This window comes from Crinia signifera, chromosome 8 (assembly GCF_055691185.1).
Source record: "Crinia signifera chromosome 8, ASM5569118v1, whole genome shotgun sequence".
Taxonomy (NCBI): Eukaryota; Metazoa; Chordata; class Amphibia; order Anura; family Myobatrachidae; genus Crinia; species Crinia signifera.
The window spans coordinates 148,048,198-148,067,454 of record NC_139224.1 but is presented as its reverse complement, the minus strand read 5'-3'; the positions used below and the strand labels follow the sequence as shown (position 1 = coordinate 148,067,454).

Here is a 19,257-nt window from a genome sequence, read left to right as displayed (position 1 = left end):
ATACTAAAAATCGCACCATCGTGGCAAAATCCACGGTTTGTGCCGTTTTCCCATCTCATTAAATATGCGATTTGAGAAAAACGTGCGATTTCAGAAAAAAGTGCGATTTCGGCCGTTTTGGGCTTAAAAATTGCAAAAATCACTTTTTCGCATCCTATTGAATGTCACCCAATGACTTACTGTCTGTATAAGTGCAAACTGATATACTGCTTCGCACCTACAGTGGGTGTGTTGTTTGTTACATGAAAGGGAAGATCACCTGTGTAAATACACCAACCTCTCCCCAGCAACTGCACACTGGCCCGCTAATACAATCCGCTGCTTTATTCTACAGTAATCAGTTGCAGCTCTAGTAACCCCATAAAAGTTATGTGTAGTAGGCCTATAGATGGTGACTTTGGGCCTGATTCTCTGTACTCAAGGTCTGATGATTCTCTGTACTCAAGGTCTGATGATTCTCTGTACTCAAGGTCTGAATGGGGCTGCATCTATCGATTTTCTTTTGCACACTGAGCATACATCCTTGCATATGCATCTCTGTGAATGGAAGTATGACTATGGGTGGTATGGCTCTCAGTATGTCTCGGGGTTCAAATTATCAGATACAGATACAAGTACATAGAGATTGAGCCATGCTTATCTTGCTGGCCGGCTTGCCATAGCAATATGTCTCTGCATGCCATTCGCCAAGACAGGGACGCGCGAGCGTGTCCATTGCCGCAAGCGCCTCACACGCACCCAGGCCCTGTTCTCACTGTACATTGGCGAATGGCATGGTGAGAGTATTATAGATAAAGGTGGCTCCATCTGTAGACACTAGTGTTGGAAGGAAAGGCAATTACAAGGGGAGAAGTGGAGGTCGATGGGGAGAAACAAAGGTAGGTGGTTGGGGCAGGCAAGAGAAGTGCAAAAATGTAGGTGAAAAATGGCCCAACCTAACTGTGCATTGATATTCAGGGTGAACCGATGTCACGCACTAAGTTCCGACCACCCATCCACTAACTTCTAGGTGTTGTTGACTTAGAAAAGCTACTGTACAGATGAAGCGCCGCTCTTCTAGTGGTGGTTTGGCGGTCGGATCGCCAACCACCGGAAGGGGACAAGCGTGCAAGAGATGCTTGTGTGCCCCTTCCAACGGAGCTCCCCACCGTTCCCACCCGCGTCTTCGCCGGTCCTTGACGATCGCTCCCCCCCTAACCCTGCCCGTCTCCCTGAAGTGGAGATGGGCAGGATTCGCGTACCCCGCCGACCGGAAACTGGGATGTGCATGCCTGGGAGACACTTGCACATCCCAGTCAGATGGAGCAGCGGCTGGCCAGCGGTCGTATTCTGGCGAGCCCCGGCGCTGGCTGAGAGGCGCTCCATCTGTATGTAGCCCACACCACATACAAGAGAGGGGTGGATCAGGTGGTTAATCTCCCCTTAAAGCCCTATTAATCCAGCTATACAGTGCCACTGGGCCCTAGGCAGGGATTTAAGTTGCTTTATGAATAATCTGGCTGTGGTATAATGACTTCTTAAAATTTTATGGAGGGTACTATTAATATGTTTAATGGTAGCTACAGTAACTTAATATTTATAAAGAAATTCATTAAAACAGACAGCCATTGTGTTATTAAAGACACACTATTTGCTGTATTTCCTAAAAATGTGCTTTATACCTTCCCTTGAGCGGCTAAAAACTGTCCCATGCAAAGCATTTTTATCACATTTATTGTAGCTATTCATTTCCCGTTACTCATAGCTGACAATTTCGTCCCTGATAGGCAGAATGGGCATCAATCTCTCTTCATGGGAAGCGCAGAGCACCAATTAGCCAGGTAAATTTATTGTCAAATCACTGGGAAAGAAGTATTCAGCCACACGATGGAACCTTTAATTCTAAGGCTTTCGTTCATGTAACTGGCATGGGTCAGGCATGATGCACAGGTCACAATGAGTCAGACATGATGCACAGATCACGAGCACCGAAAAACTCATCACTTAAAGGCTGTGAACAAAAGACGTTAGTACAGGTCCGATTTTTGGCACAGCTTTGTTGATCAATTAAAGATTCTAGGCTAAACAAGCATAACATTTCAATTAGACTGAATGACAGTAGAGCGCAGCAGCCAACCAGCGTGCCATGGTCTCCGCTTGCTGTACACTAGAGGAGCATCGAAATCTGCGGCGCACTGTCTTACAGCCACGCTCAGCATTCCGGAGAGGGCTGTCGTTCACTCTCCCATCAATCATGCATCCTTTAGCAAAAGTGCGTCATTAAAGCAAATTGTTTTTCTCCCATGATTTATGCCAGTGTTGTAAAACTCAGAATGGCATCTCTTAGGGTTTTTTTTTATTATCATTGATTAATATATCAGCACGCTTTTGTTGCTCAACAAAATTTTTGCCTGAATGTTTATGTATTTCTTCGTATTGCAAAATAATAACAGAATGGTTTATATGAGTAGAAATAAAGGTGGAATTGCAGATTCTGAGTCGCAGGCAAGTTGCAATATGCAAAGCTCTAGATCCTGACATACAGCGCATTGAGCAATTAAGTCTGCTTCTGCACATGACCATATTCATGTGTACAGGCTTGGGAAGAATATGTTAGAACTACAGGTTAAACTATCAGTTAATGGAGAACACCAGCTGTTTCTGGGCAGTAACTGGGTGGCAACCATGAGGCATGGGGCAGTGGGTGAGACCACAATCGCATGGATTGTTGCTAAACAAAGGCGGATTCTTGCATTACCATAATGTCGCAAGATCACATCTGCACCAGGCGGAAAAGTATCCACAGATGTGTCCGAATCAGCACATGAGTCTAATACCCCTTTTCCATCGCAAATGTCGGGTCACACTAGAGATTTGGACACAGAAATATCCCGGGGGGCAGCCCAACAGTTGCAATGTTTAGCTCCCCACATCGACCCAAGTCGCTGACATCAGACAGGGGAGGGGTGGACCGGCTGTGTGTCATCAGGGGCGGGGAAGGAGCCAGCGCTTGGAGCTGACACTGTCTTCAAACGCTGTCTTCTTCATAGTGTGAATAGAACCCAGATCACTCGAACCAGGGTCTGACTCGGGATTAACTCTTCTTTTAACCTGGGTTGGAATGCCGGGTTGCTGGACCTGGGTAATTTAAAATGGTACCATAGCACCACACTTCCACCCGGTTTGATAATTCATTAACCCAGCAATAACACGGTTTGAGGATGCGGTGTGAAAGGGGTATATTTTGGTCCATCAGGTTTAAAAGTGCTAGCCAATCAATAACTGCTGCGGCAGTACTAACGGTACTGCATTATGTGCTGCCACTTCAGAAGTGACTATCAGTCTGCTCTTTTGATAGAAGAATGGGGTCCGGTAGGCAGGAGCTGCACCACTCCTGAAAAAACTTAACTATGGCCCGAGATGCTCTGTTCCATCCCCAATTAGTTTTCAACCTCCATAATTAAAAAAGGGGCACTAATCTGTGAAGTCACTAAAATCCTGCAACAGATCATTGTTTAATCTGACAGCAAATGTGATTGGTCAAACCAGCTGAGATCTGGTTGATTCCTTGCATTGGCTTGATCACTTCCAACGTCACTGAAGCTACTTACTGCCATTGTAAGATTAGCGGGTTATAGCTGTTATTTTCCAACCCCTTTTCAAAGGATTTAGGCAAATTTGGGTTGTTGAGGATGGCTGCAGATATCAGAATGTTCTGCTTGGGCATGTTGTATCTCTTAATACAGTTAGCTGCTGTAACCTATGGGCTAGAGCCTGAAAGAGTTACCGGGAGACGGACAAAATAAATCCCCTAATCCTAATCAGTATGGTAATATCCATCAACTAGTCTGTGGGTGAATGCACATATACCGGCTGGTATCGATGTCATTTCTTACCACAATGATCACATGATCATGGTCCAAGTTTCCATGAGATATGTTGGAGCCTGGTACAAAGTGGATGTGGTCACTTAAGGGCGAATGATCATACCATGAAGAGCAGGGGTGGCCAAACCGGTCCTCAGGATCTACAGACAGGTCACATTTTCCAGACCACCTAGCTGGGGCGCAGGTGTAGTCTTTACATTTTGAAACATGCTGCATTCATTCCAAAACGACACATTCTACAGATCTACAGGTGACCTGGAAAACATGGACGGACTGTTGGTAGATCTCGACCAACGAATTGGCCACTCCTGCTGTAGAGGGTATATCTAGAGCGTTTTGGCTGGCCCAATCACCAGTAATTTGCTACCGGCCTCTCCCCACACCACTGCCTTACAACACTACTGACCATGCCATTTGGTTCTCAGTATTTAAAGCCGATAGAGAAAGGGATAGCCTTTGGTGGAGCCTTATTATATGGCATATTGTATACACATCAGAGTGGCATAAACCCAGCTATGTTGGTTAAATAAGTTCAGGAAAGCAAAGGGAAAAGTTTTCAGACAAAATTAGACAATTCTCAAACAGTAAACATTCAATTCATGTCACTTGCATGCAATCTTTAATTTTCCTTTAATTAGAGAAGGTAAATAGTTTCCATTCTTTAGTCACAGATCATTAATATATTTTGAAGAATACAACTCTTGAGGGCGGCTGATCTGACAGAGTTTGAAGGTTGAGCTAATTATCAATCAATTAATCATTAAACTTTGTTATAAGTAATTAAGCAAAGTACTTTGTTATTTATTGCCCTGAACACTTGGCTTGTCAATGGACATTGAGAACAAAACAGATTTAAATCGGGTTTAATGTGAAGAATGATTAATTAGAGTAGGGTGCAGTTACCCACTTCTCGTCTCCTAGAAGAGCAGCATGGTTAAATATTAAAGGAACATTAAGCATAAAATACTGTACATTTGTTCTATAAAAAGTGATCTTGCAATCATGTTATTATGGAGCCAATGTATAAGTACTAATGGATTCGGCGCTAACAGGGAGTATTTGCACTAGCAGAATCAGGAGTGCAGAATGTAACACACTGGTATGTTTCACCACTGACCATGAGTGGCGTTGGTGGTGGCTGTGAACAGAGAGGCACTGTCACAGCCACCACCGCACCACCCCTCGGACGCCACTGACACCCCCAAAAAAGCTGCATCTGCTGACCAATCACAGCAGCCCCTGTCAATGAAGCACTTCTAGAAGTGCCGCTTTTGGCATTATTTGTAATAGGCTTCTGTAGCCCACGGCTTAGCCCCCCCCCCCCCCCTTACACTAGTTAGTGGGAGGCACACTCCCAAACTATTGTAAATATTACAAATTGCAAAAATAATATAAAGAAAATACTTATGACACAACACAGAATATGTGTCATAGGTATATGCTTTGTATTATTTTAAACAGAATTACAGGTGCCGGATTACTGCCCAACAATCGGGATCCCGACAGTATACGGGCATCGGAATCCCGACTGCTGGTGCTCTGATAGGGGGGATCCCGACTGACGGGCTGTTCTCCCTTGTGGGGGTCCACAGTGACTGCAAGGGGCTTCTTTGTGCTCGCCCCCTGTCGGAGTACCGGCAGTGGGAATTCCGATGTCGGTATACTGACTATAGGGATTGCCAGGCAGACATACCACACCCCAAAAATACAGGGGAAGCACTGCCTCCCCTGACTGCACATACCTGCTGACCATTGACAAGAGGGTTGGTCTTTACCTTACTCAATAAGCAGGTTGCGATCTCTTTTATGGTTTACTACTGTGACAGAGGTGGTAGTAGGGATGTCATAAAGCTGGGGTCTGGTATACTTGAGGTCTTTTATATCAGAGGCATTAGGCAATACGAATCTATAACCAGCAGAAGTCTATAACTAGGTCTCAGGTAAGCCACAGTGATTAAGCATAAAGAACCCATGAACAAAGTCAAAATACCATGCGCTCACCAAGATGTCACAATGTCACAGGGATTGCTGTACTGGGTCATACACCTGATGATAAACATAGGAAATCTCAATATGCTGGAGCTAAGTAGAGAGCTCAATATTCTAACAGCAATTTGCAGCTAGAGCGGTATTTAAATAGCCATTGACAGAAGGTGCAGTGGCTTGATGGGCCAGTCAGTTCTCATGTCTGAAGGCCTGGTCAAAAAGCTCTGCCTCACAGCGTTCACCTTTGTTGGCATGCTGAGACACAATTCCACGCCCCTCTGACTCATAACTCTATCATGTGTAGCACACACAGAATGCTGGGGACTATGATGGCTCACAAAATAAAACAGGGTAGCTTTGTAGATTATCAAAGCTCTGATGACCAAGCTGGCCAAAAACCTAGGTTGAATACAAACACCCCAGACCTCTAGAAATGGCTTACATATGTGTCGTCAATAGTCATGCTATGGGCAGTCAATACTGTATGTTGACAAAATAATATTGATGGGTGATTGTAAACACTGTTTAAATATTATTTAAACACTTTAGTGGTTTTGACTTTCAACATGATTGTAAAGCATCAGTTTTAAAATATGAACTGTTACAGTCTTTTAACCCCTTCAGTGGTGTTTTTTTAGGTAGCGCTCCCCACTTTGCGAGTTTTTTAGGGGGAGCGCTACCTAACAAAACCCCACCACTCTGTCTCCCGGGGCCAGGCAGCGCTGCTGAGCACTATGTCAGCCGCTGCCCAACCCTGCCCCGGCAACCTAGCGTGTCGCAACCCGGCATCGCAGACTGTCACACAACAGCCGGGGGAGAGAGAAGGAGGCACGCCCGAGCAGCTCCAGCACTGAAGCTAGCTGAGTTTAGCGATCAACTCAGCAGTGCTGCCCGGCGCTAGGCAGCGGCAATCTCGAGAACTTTCCGGGCTTGCTAGTATGGGCACTGAAGCATAGCCTGGAAAATTCTTGGTATTACCACTGAAGGGGTTAAATAACATCACAACAGTGATTGCAAACTAGGTAATATACTGTAGCAACTTTAGAAATGTGGCCTTGTGGCACCCAACAATACCTAGTTCCACTAGTTCTACCAGTGGTTCACGAAGTTTTTTAAGCTACTGCATCCTTGAGAACCAGTTTTTGTTCACAGCACCCTACGCCAAAATTTCTTATTGAGAACTTTAGGAAAAAAATATTAATTTAAGTAATTGTGCTTACATGTCATCCGTAGTATCAGTTATGTGGTGAGTGACAGGAATTGCTCAGGGTTGTCCAAATATTTCATATTGACCATAAATATTTTGAGTTGGTCTTGGACCTCCAACCCCAGGTACCCTGCAAGTGTCCCAAGGCACCCAGGGTGTATAGACGCTCAGTTTGGGAACAACTCCAGTACACATTGGTCCTGCCAGACACTACAAGCCCTCTGGAACAGTATTAGTCCATTGAGAGATTATGGATCAAACTAAAGCATACACTATTGCCGATGCTGGTGAGGAGCAATGGTGAGGGGAGGGGCGGCAGCCATGCTGTAGCATCGTCATCGTTGATGAGGACCTCTCTTGTCAGAACATGCAGGATGAGACAATAAACTGGTTAACTGTCAAACATCTTATATCATTTATTGGTTGGAAAATATTTATGTATACTGTAAGTGTGTGAAGTATTTCTAATTAATTTTTATTTTTGGTTTAGTGTGGTTTAGTGTGCCTTTAATTTACCCTTAATGCACCCCGTGGCCTGATTTAAATTGGTAGCAGGTTAAAAAAAAAAAAATTTAATTGAAATCTTTTTTTTCTTTTAATATATATATTTTTTTCTTTTACTGCAATAATTTACTTTGATTAAATGGATGTCCATTACAGCACAGTGGCTGGGAAAGTACACACAATTCTGAGAAGTTGGTTATTACCTCCTCAGCCATAAAGTTAATGGGAGCGTCACTGTGTAATTAATTTTCTGATGTTCTTGAGCAGAGAAGCCTTTAGAGTCAGGCACTTGGATCCGTCTTAGTGGCTGTTGTTTTAAAATATATCTTAACTCTTCCTCTGCCGTTTAAAGCACGGGTGTCAAACACAAGGCCCGCAGGCCAAATCCGGCCCGCCAGACCTCGTCATGTGGCCCGCGCAGCCGCCGCCAGCCTTCACCTTTTATTCTCGCTTTTTTTTGACACAAGAAAGCCGCCTCTTCAGCGGATGCGCGGCAGCCTACAAGCCAGAGAACGTCTGCCCTCTAGCGGCACCGGCCGTTCTACACAGGAAACCTCCACTTGTTTTTATATTGAGCGCATGCCATCCTATGATGTGACAGATCCAACGGCTGCCTGAACCCTTCTCTCCTGTACTGTAAGTAGATATGATGTATGTGGGGGGGGGGGGGGTGTCTGCTTATTATTCTGCTTAAAAGTCTGATTATAATTAATTTGAGAATATAATTCCAGTAGGAAGGTTGCACACTGCTGATATCATCCGCAAGAAAACTTTATTGGAGACTGCTCAGACAGAAGAACATGGTATTTGGTCTATATCAGCGATGTTTGACCCTCCTTTTCTGACTTGCATCATCTGCTACTGAAATGTGACCTACAGATACAACCGGCCCTTTTGAGGGTGACCAAACTGCTGATGCGGCCCCCGATGAATTTGAGTTTGACACCCCTGGTTTAAAGCATAATAATGGAGTACATTTATAAGGGCCGTTCAGTGTGAATTTGCAGTGTACAGTGGCCCTTATTCTGGTCCGTTCGCTCGGACCCCTTAGTTCACAAGGGGTCCAATGTTGAGCGTATGTGCATGCACAGATGCATTTCTGTGCATGCACATACGCTGAGTGCACGCACCGAAGATAGCGGGTGGGAGGGGGAGAGGGGTGTGGGGCCGGCTCACTTCATGGGCGTTCCAATGAGAACGCTGGGCCGATGACGGGGGCGGGTAGCTAACATCACCGGATGTCAGCTGCCCGCCGACCTCCCCCCGAGCGTTCACGCATATATAAGTGACTTCAGAGTCATTTTTATACGCGTGTGCCTTTGCCATCATTCGATGTGGGCGGATCCCTCAATGCTGCAAATGGATGTTACTATGTAACATTCATGTGCAGCCCCTGCTAGCGGATCGCACTTGTGAGTGGTGGGCCGGCGTACCAACAACCGCAAGGCGGGGTTTTGTGGACTCGCAAGGCTAACAAGAATAACCCTCAGTGTTCCTCGGAAGGGAAGATCTGAGCTTGGTATTCCCATTTTGTGTTATCATATTACATAACACTATTCCCATATTATAGTGTTAATGTATAAATATGCCATCAAAAAATAAGAATACAAATAATACGGTGGTTTTAGCTTATTTTTATTTAAAACAATGGGGATGGGAGTTTATATGGTGGCAAATCCCATCGGAGAAGATCCGGTAAGGGGAGAGATACCAGGGGCCTGATTCTTTGTTGGGAGCAATGGAAGTGCTCAAATAAGCAATTTAAAAAATTTTTTTTACTATGCATGCACCAATCATGCAGCCTTTGCTAGCTGTTTGCAAGGTGATTGACAGGAAGCCAGCGTCTGGGGATGGAAGCCAGCGTCTGGGGATGGTAACCGACCAATTAGTGGGAGTGCTAAGAAAAATGTAAGTGTGCCAGAAAAAAACGCTAGGCGTACCTAGGTAACCGCAGGAAACTGTTAATTCGCTCAACAGTGATCAGGTCTGAATTACCCCTTATATTTTTACAGACAGGGGAAAAGACTGACCCTGCTTTTAAGGACACAGTATTGATTCTACTCAGTGCAATATTCCATTTGTTTTTTGCACTGTACCTGGACACTTGGACACTTTATTGGGATCGCACCTTCCTTGCACTTGCACTTTATTGCACTTGCACTTCATTTGAGGATCTCATCCAAAGAACCAAGCCTCCTGCGGTGGTGCCGCAGAGACTTCGCCTGAAGTAAAAGCCCACTGCAGCATCGGTTGATGGTGAGATAAACTTGTATACCTGTCCTCGAATATATGAAAATTATCGATCCAAGTCCGATGTCCACAATAATTTGTTTGTATATTGTATCGAATTTATTTGTTTGCTTGTTTTTTAATTTAATAAACCCCTGTCCTAATTCATGGTGGTTTTCAATATCTTTTTGAAGGAGTTGCGCCTGGCTACAACTAAATTTGTGTGTTTCTAGACAGGGGAAAAGACCAAAAAGGTTGTGGCTTTATGAGAAGGGGAGTAGCCTTGCATCCCGGTCCTGGAGATGCTCGGCTGCCCCTGGAGACTGTCTGTGTTGGCAGCTCCTACAGGATGACAGAAGCCATGTGCTGCATGTAATGTGCAGCACCTGGTTCCTGTCAGTGAGCAGGAGCCGTCATTTTGATGTCACCCCTCATCTATCTCTGAACCAGGCCCCGAGTCGCAGTTGCACTTACGGAGAACATTAGAAATGTATTGGCCGTTCATGGTTAGAGACAGCGAGGTTCTTATGATGTACAATTATTCACCTACATTTGTTGCTTTATTCAAACAGAGATTGTGCACCTGGCATGGGGCTGTTGCAAGTTTACAAGGTACGATTGATGGTGTTTCTTGTGTGGTAATTTAGCATCTATAGAAAAACAGACAATGAGCTCAGTCCTTGTACATACAGACGCACGGCTTTATACCAGGAAAGGACCTTGTAGCGGCACTTGCAAAAAATTGCTGACGTACCATCAAAAGACATAAGATACGGGAGTGGATGCGTCCAACTAAGAAGCTGGTCCATGTCAGGAGAGAAATCCCGGCGGTTAAGCAGCGGCTTTACACTGCTTAACGAGTAAACCAGAATAAGGCCCTTAGTATGTGGTAAGACTAGGAACATAAAGGTTTCTTTAAAGTACAGATAGATGAATATTGGCGTTCCACACTCACGATAAAACATGGAAGAAAACTTCTATCTGTGTTTCTTTTTTGTTCTTCCATCGGTATTCAGGCGTATACCTCTCAAGAGATTTCAAAATGGTGCATGAAAATAAACCAAAAAAGATGGAGGTGCAATTCAAAGTATGCATATTTTTCATATACTTCCCCATAGTTGGGGTAAAAACAGGAACAAAAGCTAAAAGTATTCCTAAACCTGTTGACCCACATCTGAGGCACTGTCCCTCTTCATGTATTACTCCCCTGTTTCCCCCTTCTTCATGTAGTAGTAGTACGTTTATTTATAAGGCGCCGCAAAGTGTCCGCAGCGCCGTACATAGCAAACAAAAAACAAATGACAAGGTAACGTACAGGGTGTGTTGAAAAATACAGTATAAATAGGGGTATAGCTGGTAGAAATAAAATCAGCATCAGTTCAGAAGTAGGTGTCAAAATTGTCAAGGAGACTGAAGATGAAGCAGAGGAAGAGAACAGGAAAGGAGGACAGGTGAGGTAAAGAGGTAGGGTGAGTACGTGAGGAAGGAGGGCCCTGCTCATAAGAGTTAACATACTAAAAATAGGTGGGTGGACGAACGAAAAACAACAGGATAAGTAGGAACGGAGGCAGGATAGGAGGATCAAAAGAGGTTAGGAGGAGGGATAGGCTAGTCGAAAAAAGTGGGTTTTGAGGGAGCGCTTGAAGGAGGTAAGGGAATCAGAAAGCCTGATGGGTGGCGGGAGGTTGTTCCAGTGCAGAGGGGCAGCGCGAGAGAAGTCTTGGACACGGGAGTGGGAGGAGGTGATTAGGTGAGAGGTCAGTCGGCGGTCAGCGGCGGAGCGAAGAGGACGGGAGGGAGTGTGGATAGATATCAGTGAAGAGAGGTAAGGAGCGGTGGAGGAGAGAGCCTTGTAGGTGGTGGTGAGGAGTTTAAAGAGAACTCGGAAAGGAATGGGGAGCCAGTAAAGAGATAGACAGAGGGGGGAGGCGGAGGTAGAGCGGCGGGAGAGGAAGATGAGCCTAGTGTCACTCCCTTCATGTGTCACTCCCCTATCCTCCCTTTATTGTGTTACTCTTCTACCCACCCCCCCCTTCATAGTTACTCCCTTCTCCCCCCCTTCATGTGTTACTCCCCTCGTACCCCCTCCTTCATGTGTTACTCCGGTATCTTCCCTTTATTGTGTTATTCCCTTCTACCCCCTCCCCCTTCATGGTTACTCCCTCCCCCACTTCATGGTTACTCCCTTCTCCCCCCTTCACGTGTTACTCCCCTCTTCCCCCCTTCATGTGTTACTCCCCTCTTTCCCCCTCCTTCATATGTTACTCCCCTATCATCCCTTTAATGTATTACTCTCCTATCCCCCCCCCCCCCCCCCCTACATGGTCACTCCCCTCTTCCTCCCTCCTTCATGATGTAGCTGGTAAGTCCAGCTGCCCCTGATGGAGCAAGATTCAGCAATTTTGGGGTGCCAAAATGAGATGATATCTTGGCTTTCCCAACCTGAAATCATTGTGGCACCCCTGATAGCAAGCCATAATAAACCAGTGAGTTCTCTATATTGATGGTTAGTACTGCAAAAAAAAAAAAAAAAAATACTTCCACTGCTGATATTCTGCAGCAAGAAAATAAAACACATAACTGCCTCCAGCTTACATATGACGAAGGCAATTGCCTCCTGTGCGTTCCCCTTAGGCCGACCCCTGGGGCCCTCTGGCCTCGTGTCCTGATGTTATTACAGCGAAGAGTATCATTTCATTATTACCCTGCATATCAGCATACATGTAAATACCACAATACCTAAAATCTATGTACAGTCCTACTGATGTAAGCAATGATCTTTCCAATAATGTCAATTTACCATAAAGCAAATGTTTGTTTTTTCTGTCTTTTAAGCTGTTTTTCTTTTTTTTTTAATGAAAAGCAAACACAATTTACAGCGAGCAGTGATAAAGCATTATAGAGGTTAATTCCGGGGACATATATCTTGATCTGAGAGCATTATTTAAAAATACGTGGCTCTGCAGAATTTGTTCTACGTCAACAGCTGCGCTCTCTTGTCTGCGCTCAGCTGAGAAATATTATTTCCGTGCTAAAACCTTAAATCTCTGTTAAAAGACTGCTGGTTTTAATTGAAAATTCTCAATCAATCTGTTCTTCCCCTCTCCGCCCTATCCCTGCGCTCTCACGCTTATCCCCATTTGCAGTAAATAATCTCTGGATCGACTTCCAACTCGGAGAAATAAATAATTTGGAATTTGCTGTATCCCATGTGATCTCTGAGCTTTAAATCACTGAATTCTGGGGTGAGCTCAGACGAATAAGCGGCGCGCTGTGAAGCGGAACTATTACTTAGAGACTGCAGCTGTACGGTGTGTGTGCTTATCATCCCTCTACTAAAGAGAAATGATGTACTGCAAGCAAATCCAGGCCACATAGCTACTACATACTCCACTTTCCTGAAATTTCATTGCTAATTTCACGTCTCATTCTCAAGCCTTCAACTGCATTTGCTAACTTCTTGATTTCACTTTCTGCCTATGTTAGAATATATTACGTTTGGTATTTTTTTTGCACAAGTAAAAATGAGACAAGGTACTGAGCAGTTGCCTGCGGTATTTTTCCGTAAGCCGCTGGAAATCGTTCCCCAAAGGAAGGAGTTCTGAGGCCACCAGTTAAAGATATCTGATCATAATAGGTTTACACATGGAGAGATTTTTCTGAGCAATCTTAAGGTCCCCATACATTAGTCCAACTTGTCCGATGGACAAGTCAGACCAAATTTCCATGGCAGCTCCCTGGGAGAGCTCTGACATGATTCGGCACTTGAAGTGCCAAGATTTGATTATCACATGCAACTTAAGGGGATCCGGCAGGTGGGATGAAGAGTGGCGTGTTCTCAGAGAGCCGGGCAGGTGAGCCAGGAGATAGCTGCAAAAAATACACATACTGTACAATTGAATGGGAGGCCACAGATTGGCTGATCTCAGCCAATCAGCGGCCTCCCATTCATTTCTATGGTTTTTTTTCTGCAGCTCATATCCCGGCTCCCCTGCCTGGCTCTCTGAGAACACCGCCGTCTGGCTCCTCCCGCAAGCGTCCACAACCCGCTTCTGTGAGTCCTCTGCCTGCCACTCTTTATCCCCTCTGCCGGCTCCCAGCGTCCCCCCGCCCGGCTCAGGGTTGCACATAAGATTTATCTTATGTGCAGCCAGTCCGACCTCCCGACTCCGATCCACATGGGACCACAGGATGGGTCGGACAGGTTGTCAAAACATGAGATTTGGTCCAATTTATTGGCCCAATCTATCAGAATTGGGTCAAATTGGACCAAATCTCACTAGTGTATGGGAGCCTTTAGATTGCTCAACACACAGCACTGTGAGCCGCTGAGCATTCTGTCCGTGTCAGTGTTCTAAGCTGAGAACACTGGCTGTGACCGGCGATAGCAACACATGGGGCTGTGCATTGCTATCGCCCCTAGACCATAGCAACATCCCATGTGAAATAGATCTCCCATCTTAGTAAATTCCCACTGTCTTTATATTGTAATTATCCAAATACTTTTATATGGAGGGTATATCATGTATACTCCTTGTCTTATTAATATACTTTCACTGCTTCAGGGTTAAATGGTCTGGATTTCTCCTTAATTTTCCTTCCTTGACTGTGATGAACCAACATCTGAATCAGAGGATTTTCCTGGAGAATTCTCTTGTTCTTCTACTTCTGTAATCTTGTCCTCTTAACCCCTTGATTAGGCACCTTCTCTTATTAAAGCAGAAAGTACTTCATCATCTGTTTAATTAAAATTTATATTGTTCTTGAGGCTGTTTCTAAGATACAGAACCCACACCCAATGCTTCCTTATAAGAATCCGGTAAACCCTTATCACACACTCCACTAACAACATGATGAGGGGATGTAATATAGAGTGTGAATTTGTAAAGCCGGCAAATTTTAGCCGAGTTTCAAGACTATATGTATTATAATGTGTTTAGATGTAAGGTGTCTTGGTTTGTATATGCAGTTAAACGTTTCCATCTCCTTTGTTGCATCCTATAATATAATCGCTTCTATGCTCCCCCATTAGGGCAACTCTTCATCAAGTTCCGTAAAACCATTACCCGCTGAAACAGACCACTTCCATTGGAGAATTCCATTGCTACAGATGTTGCGGGATTCATCTTTGCAGGGGATGGCGATGGCGTCGCCATCCCCTGCCCCGCCGCCATCTGTATGCCGGAAGGGGACGCGCGCGCACGAGGTGTGCACGCGTCCCCTTCCGACGGTGCTGCCCTCGGTTGCCCGGTGCCCACACCGGGCGACCGCACCCCCCACAGTGGCCAGAGGTCCCCCCCAGCCACCTCGAGCGGGAGGCGGACAGTATTGCGTCCGCCTCGCCGCCCGGATACTGAGACGCGCGTGCGTGGGGGATGCATGTGCGTCTCAGTCAGATAGAGGCGCCGTGTTGCTGGCGGATCGCCATCAGCAACAATGAGGCCCGATACATCTGTATGAAAGGATGGATGCACTTGGTCTGTGTCTATGTTTCAGTAAATTAACATCCACATGAATAAATGGTCCTGAGGTTTCCCAGCAGAACATTGTCCAAAGCATCACACTCCCTCTACGGGTTTGTTTTCTTTCTATTGTTTAGGTACTTGTGTAGTTTCACGGCGCCAGCTTCCGGGTTCTACGCTCGCCACAAACTATGTTAAAAAAAGTTACTTAACTCCATGCCAACATGGATAGTTCATACCCCCACTATCCATGTTGGCATGGAGTTGATTTTAAATAGCGTGGCGAGCGTAGCGAGCCACCGAGCCCGCAGCATGGGCGAGCGAAGCAGTATATTGTTTATACTGGTGACATTGCTTCCCTAGCTGAATGACAGAACATAAAAAATGGACTCATCGGACCATGCAACTTCTCTTCCATTAATCCAAGGTCCAGTTCTAAACCTTGTATACCCATTGTGGTCGCTAGAGAAGGGTAAGGCAGCCCCATGAGTAGCACATTATTCTGGTCATAATTTTCTGCAATCTATGTCACAGTAGGCCTTCCGGTTTTTTCTTTGGACTGTAGGTATTCACTACAGATGATCTTGCACCATACCCATCATGATTTGCTCTTTATCACTCAGGTCTTTATGACCATATATTGTGCGATGTGGAATGTCATCTGTAATGTAAATGTAAATGTCAATGATGGAATCCTGTCCAGTCTAATCCCATCCATAAGTATGCCAGGGACTCCAAGCATTATGACATGCAGGTGGAAGGGTTAGGTTTATGCACTGGGGAGGTAGAGTACGGCACTGGGGAGGTAGAGTATGGCAGGGGGAGGGTTAGGCACTAACTGTGGGGCTAGGATTAAACTGCGTGGGGAGGTTAGGTTGCAGGGGGGAGGGCTAGGCTGTGAGAGGTGTGGGGGAATTAGGCACTAATGGGGAGGATTAAGGTTAGGCTGTTGGAGGGGTAGGGCTAGGCATCAAGTAGGGAGGGATGGGGTTTGGGGGAGAGGTACACTTACCCAGCCCCTGTTGGGATCCTGCTCATTGGGATGGCTCTATCTTCTGACCGCCAGCCATCCATACTTTACATTTACAAGCATCATATCTCATGTACAGTATTTCAGATTTGTTTTTTACTTAGTTTGATTTTTAGATTAACAAAAATGGGCGCTAAGACAAATTTGTTAAATCCATTTGATTTAACCAATTTATGCGAATGACCATTTTTTCCAACTTTTCAGCTTTTTGTGAGCAAATTGTAAAAAAAAAAAACAACTGTGACATTCCATTTCTTTTGTATGAAAAAGTTACAAAAAAACTAGCCTGTTGCTACAGTGTCAAACGTAACACATCCCTTATGTATAACGTGACTCGCATAGAGTAGAGATGTAGGTGGACACATATGTCATTGGCAAATGCAAATTGTGGTTGTCATCGTTGCATAAGTTAAGTGCTCATTGAATAATTGTTAGTTCTTTCTTCTACCACCATACTTTTGTGATGTAATAAATAATGACCAAAGGGTGGTGGAGGCGTTAGCTGATTGTACAAATTATGTCATCAAGCCCAGCCCACCTGTGTTGATAGTGCCCTGCCCAGTTGATGATGTCATCTTCTTTTCCTTCAATACTACAGTAAAGCTATCAAACTTAAGCAAATGTTGATTCGATGGGAGGAAGGTGATTGTGCAGTTTAAAATATAGTTCTAGAGATAACTCTATATCCATGACACAAATAGGACAATATTCTAAAGGCCCATAAACACTAGATGATTTTCTTTTAAAGCTGTCGCATTTTTTAGACCTTCTGAAAGATAGCTTTTAAAGATTCACTTAGTGTGTATGCTCAATAATGTTCACGATAAGTTAACAATTACACCCTCACATCGTTCACCCGGGCTTACCAGCGACATCATTAATGATATCAGCGGTAGTGCCAATTGTCTCTACACCAGTGGTGGCCAAACCGGTCCTACCAAAGATCTACCAATGGTCCACGTTTTCCAAATCACCTAGCTGGTGCACAGCTGTAGTCATTACCAACTGTCACATTTTCAAACCTGCTGCATTCATTCCTACTATAGATCCACAGGTTGCCTGAGTCACATGAGATGTTGGTAGATCTACAGGACAGGTTTGGCCCCTTTGCAACACGACACAAGTAAAGAGAAGATTGATGAGATTTGTGAGCAATTTAACAACCAACCTCATTCTACATATAAGATTATTATTAACCTCTAGATTTCCTTGCAGTACGACTCCAATCTAGCTAGTTTTAAACTGGAACATTTCCACGGACACTGATGTGCTGCCTAGCTTCTGGGAGATACATAGACAACCCTTGTAACACTAGCCAAGTAATTGGCAAGAGTCCTTCACAAAAGGTAATTAAAAATAAATCAATGGTATTGGCATATGGGACACATTGCTGATTTAATAGCTAATTGAGAGCTCACCTTATGATTATTTAAAAGAATCTGCTGGAGTGCTTTCCAAACGAGGAAGCGAGACATCTTAAATGAATGGCTGGCAATTACTGATTGCTGATTCTAGATTGCATGCCCAGAGGTAGGCAAGTCACAGAGTGCAGCACAGAGGTATTATGGGTAAACGTGTGTTCTCAGTCAAGGTCATACTACATAAATGCATATATTTTAAATCTTCTAAACTTTTGCATTGGTATAATGCCTGTGAGCATGTATGCATTTTATTAAATACAATTATTGGCATAGTATAGACATATAGGGGGAAATTTACTAAAGGAAATTTGTAAAAAAAAATAGGTGTATTTGTATCCAGAAATACACTTATTTTTGACATTTACTATCCCGAAAATACGGCAATTCGTAGTCGTATTGATGTACTATCAATACAAATACGAATTGCCGTATTTTCGGGATAGTAAATGTCAAAAATACGTGTATTTCTGGATACAAATACACCTATTTTTTACAAATTTCCTTTAGTAAATTTCCCCCATAATGGCTCTTGGTAAAGCACACACACACACACACACACACACACACACACACACACACATATATACATTATCACATTACATTGTATATATTTTAAAATACAGAATTGTAAAACTAGCGAGGTATTTTTATGGTCACTTACTTTAGGGAACCCACTACAGCAGTGAGTTCATCCTTTTTCAACTTGCGGCACACCAAACAAGATTTTAAAATTGCCAAACCACATCATTAAGCCCGCACAGGGAAAAAAAAAAACTATTGGCCCACATATGAAAAAAAACATTCTCACTCTTCCCCGCAGATAACAAAAAAATAAAATACATTGGCCGTTACATAAAAACAAGAGACCAGTGAATAACATATGAGCTGGTGGTGGTGGCTGTAAACTGGTATGGAAATCTCTAGCTCTGGTGGCTCACTTATGAAAAGCTGAGGGCACTCTAATGTGCCACAGCACAGTGGTTATTTTGAACCCATCTTACCAATATACAATGTACTGTTAATAATGTTAACTTGCCTACCAAGAAGGTGGGCAAGTCCCCCACAATGGTTCCTGCCTCCCGCAATCTCCCCACTGCGAGGGGACCTGGTGTTGTGAAACGCATCATCGCGTGAAAACCCTGTTATACCGGCATTACAGAGGGAATGGCTATGATGCTGCAATCGCAAAGGCCATGCCTCAACTCAAGGTTCCTTTGACGATCTCAAACTTCAGCCCTATCACTTTGGTAGCACGCCTGCTGGCCCAGACACTTTCTTCTTGAAGCTGGGCAGAGTAGAAGTCGGCAACCCGGTAATACCCTTATCACAAAGAATAATCTGGTACTGCCGTTCATATCTACACTTTGTAGCGGTTTTTCATTGATTTCAACATGTCTACCCTCATAGTGATTATCAGAAGAAGGAATCAGGGCATGTCTGACACAACTTACCATACATGCCCATAAACATCCCAGTTGCCTCCATGATACCCAGTACAGTATGTAAGATGTTCAGAATCAATGTATTGCCCAATCACATGTGTATGTAGAGA

The 19,257-nt window shown here is 44.4% G+C and overlaps 1 protein-coding gene across 3 annotated transcripts in view; it reads left to right on the top strand.

Annotated features, from left to right (window-relative positions):
• Positions 1 to 19,257, top strand: part of LOC146026580 (cytosolic carboxypeptidase 6-like) — a 1,552,889-nt gene that overhangs the window by 1,509,433 nt on the left and 24,199 nt on the right. The window lies entirely within an intron of this gene.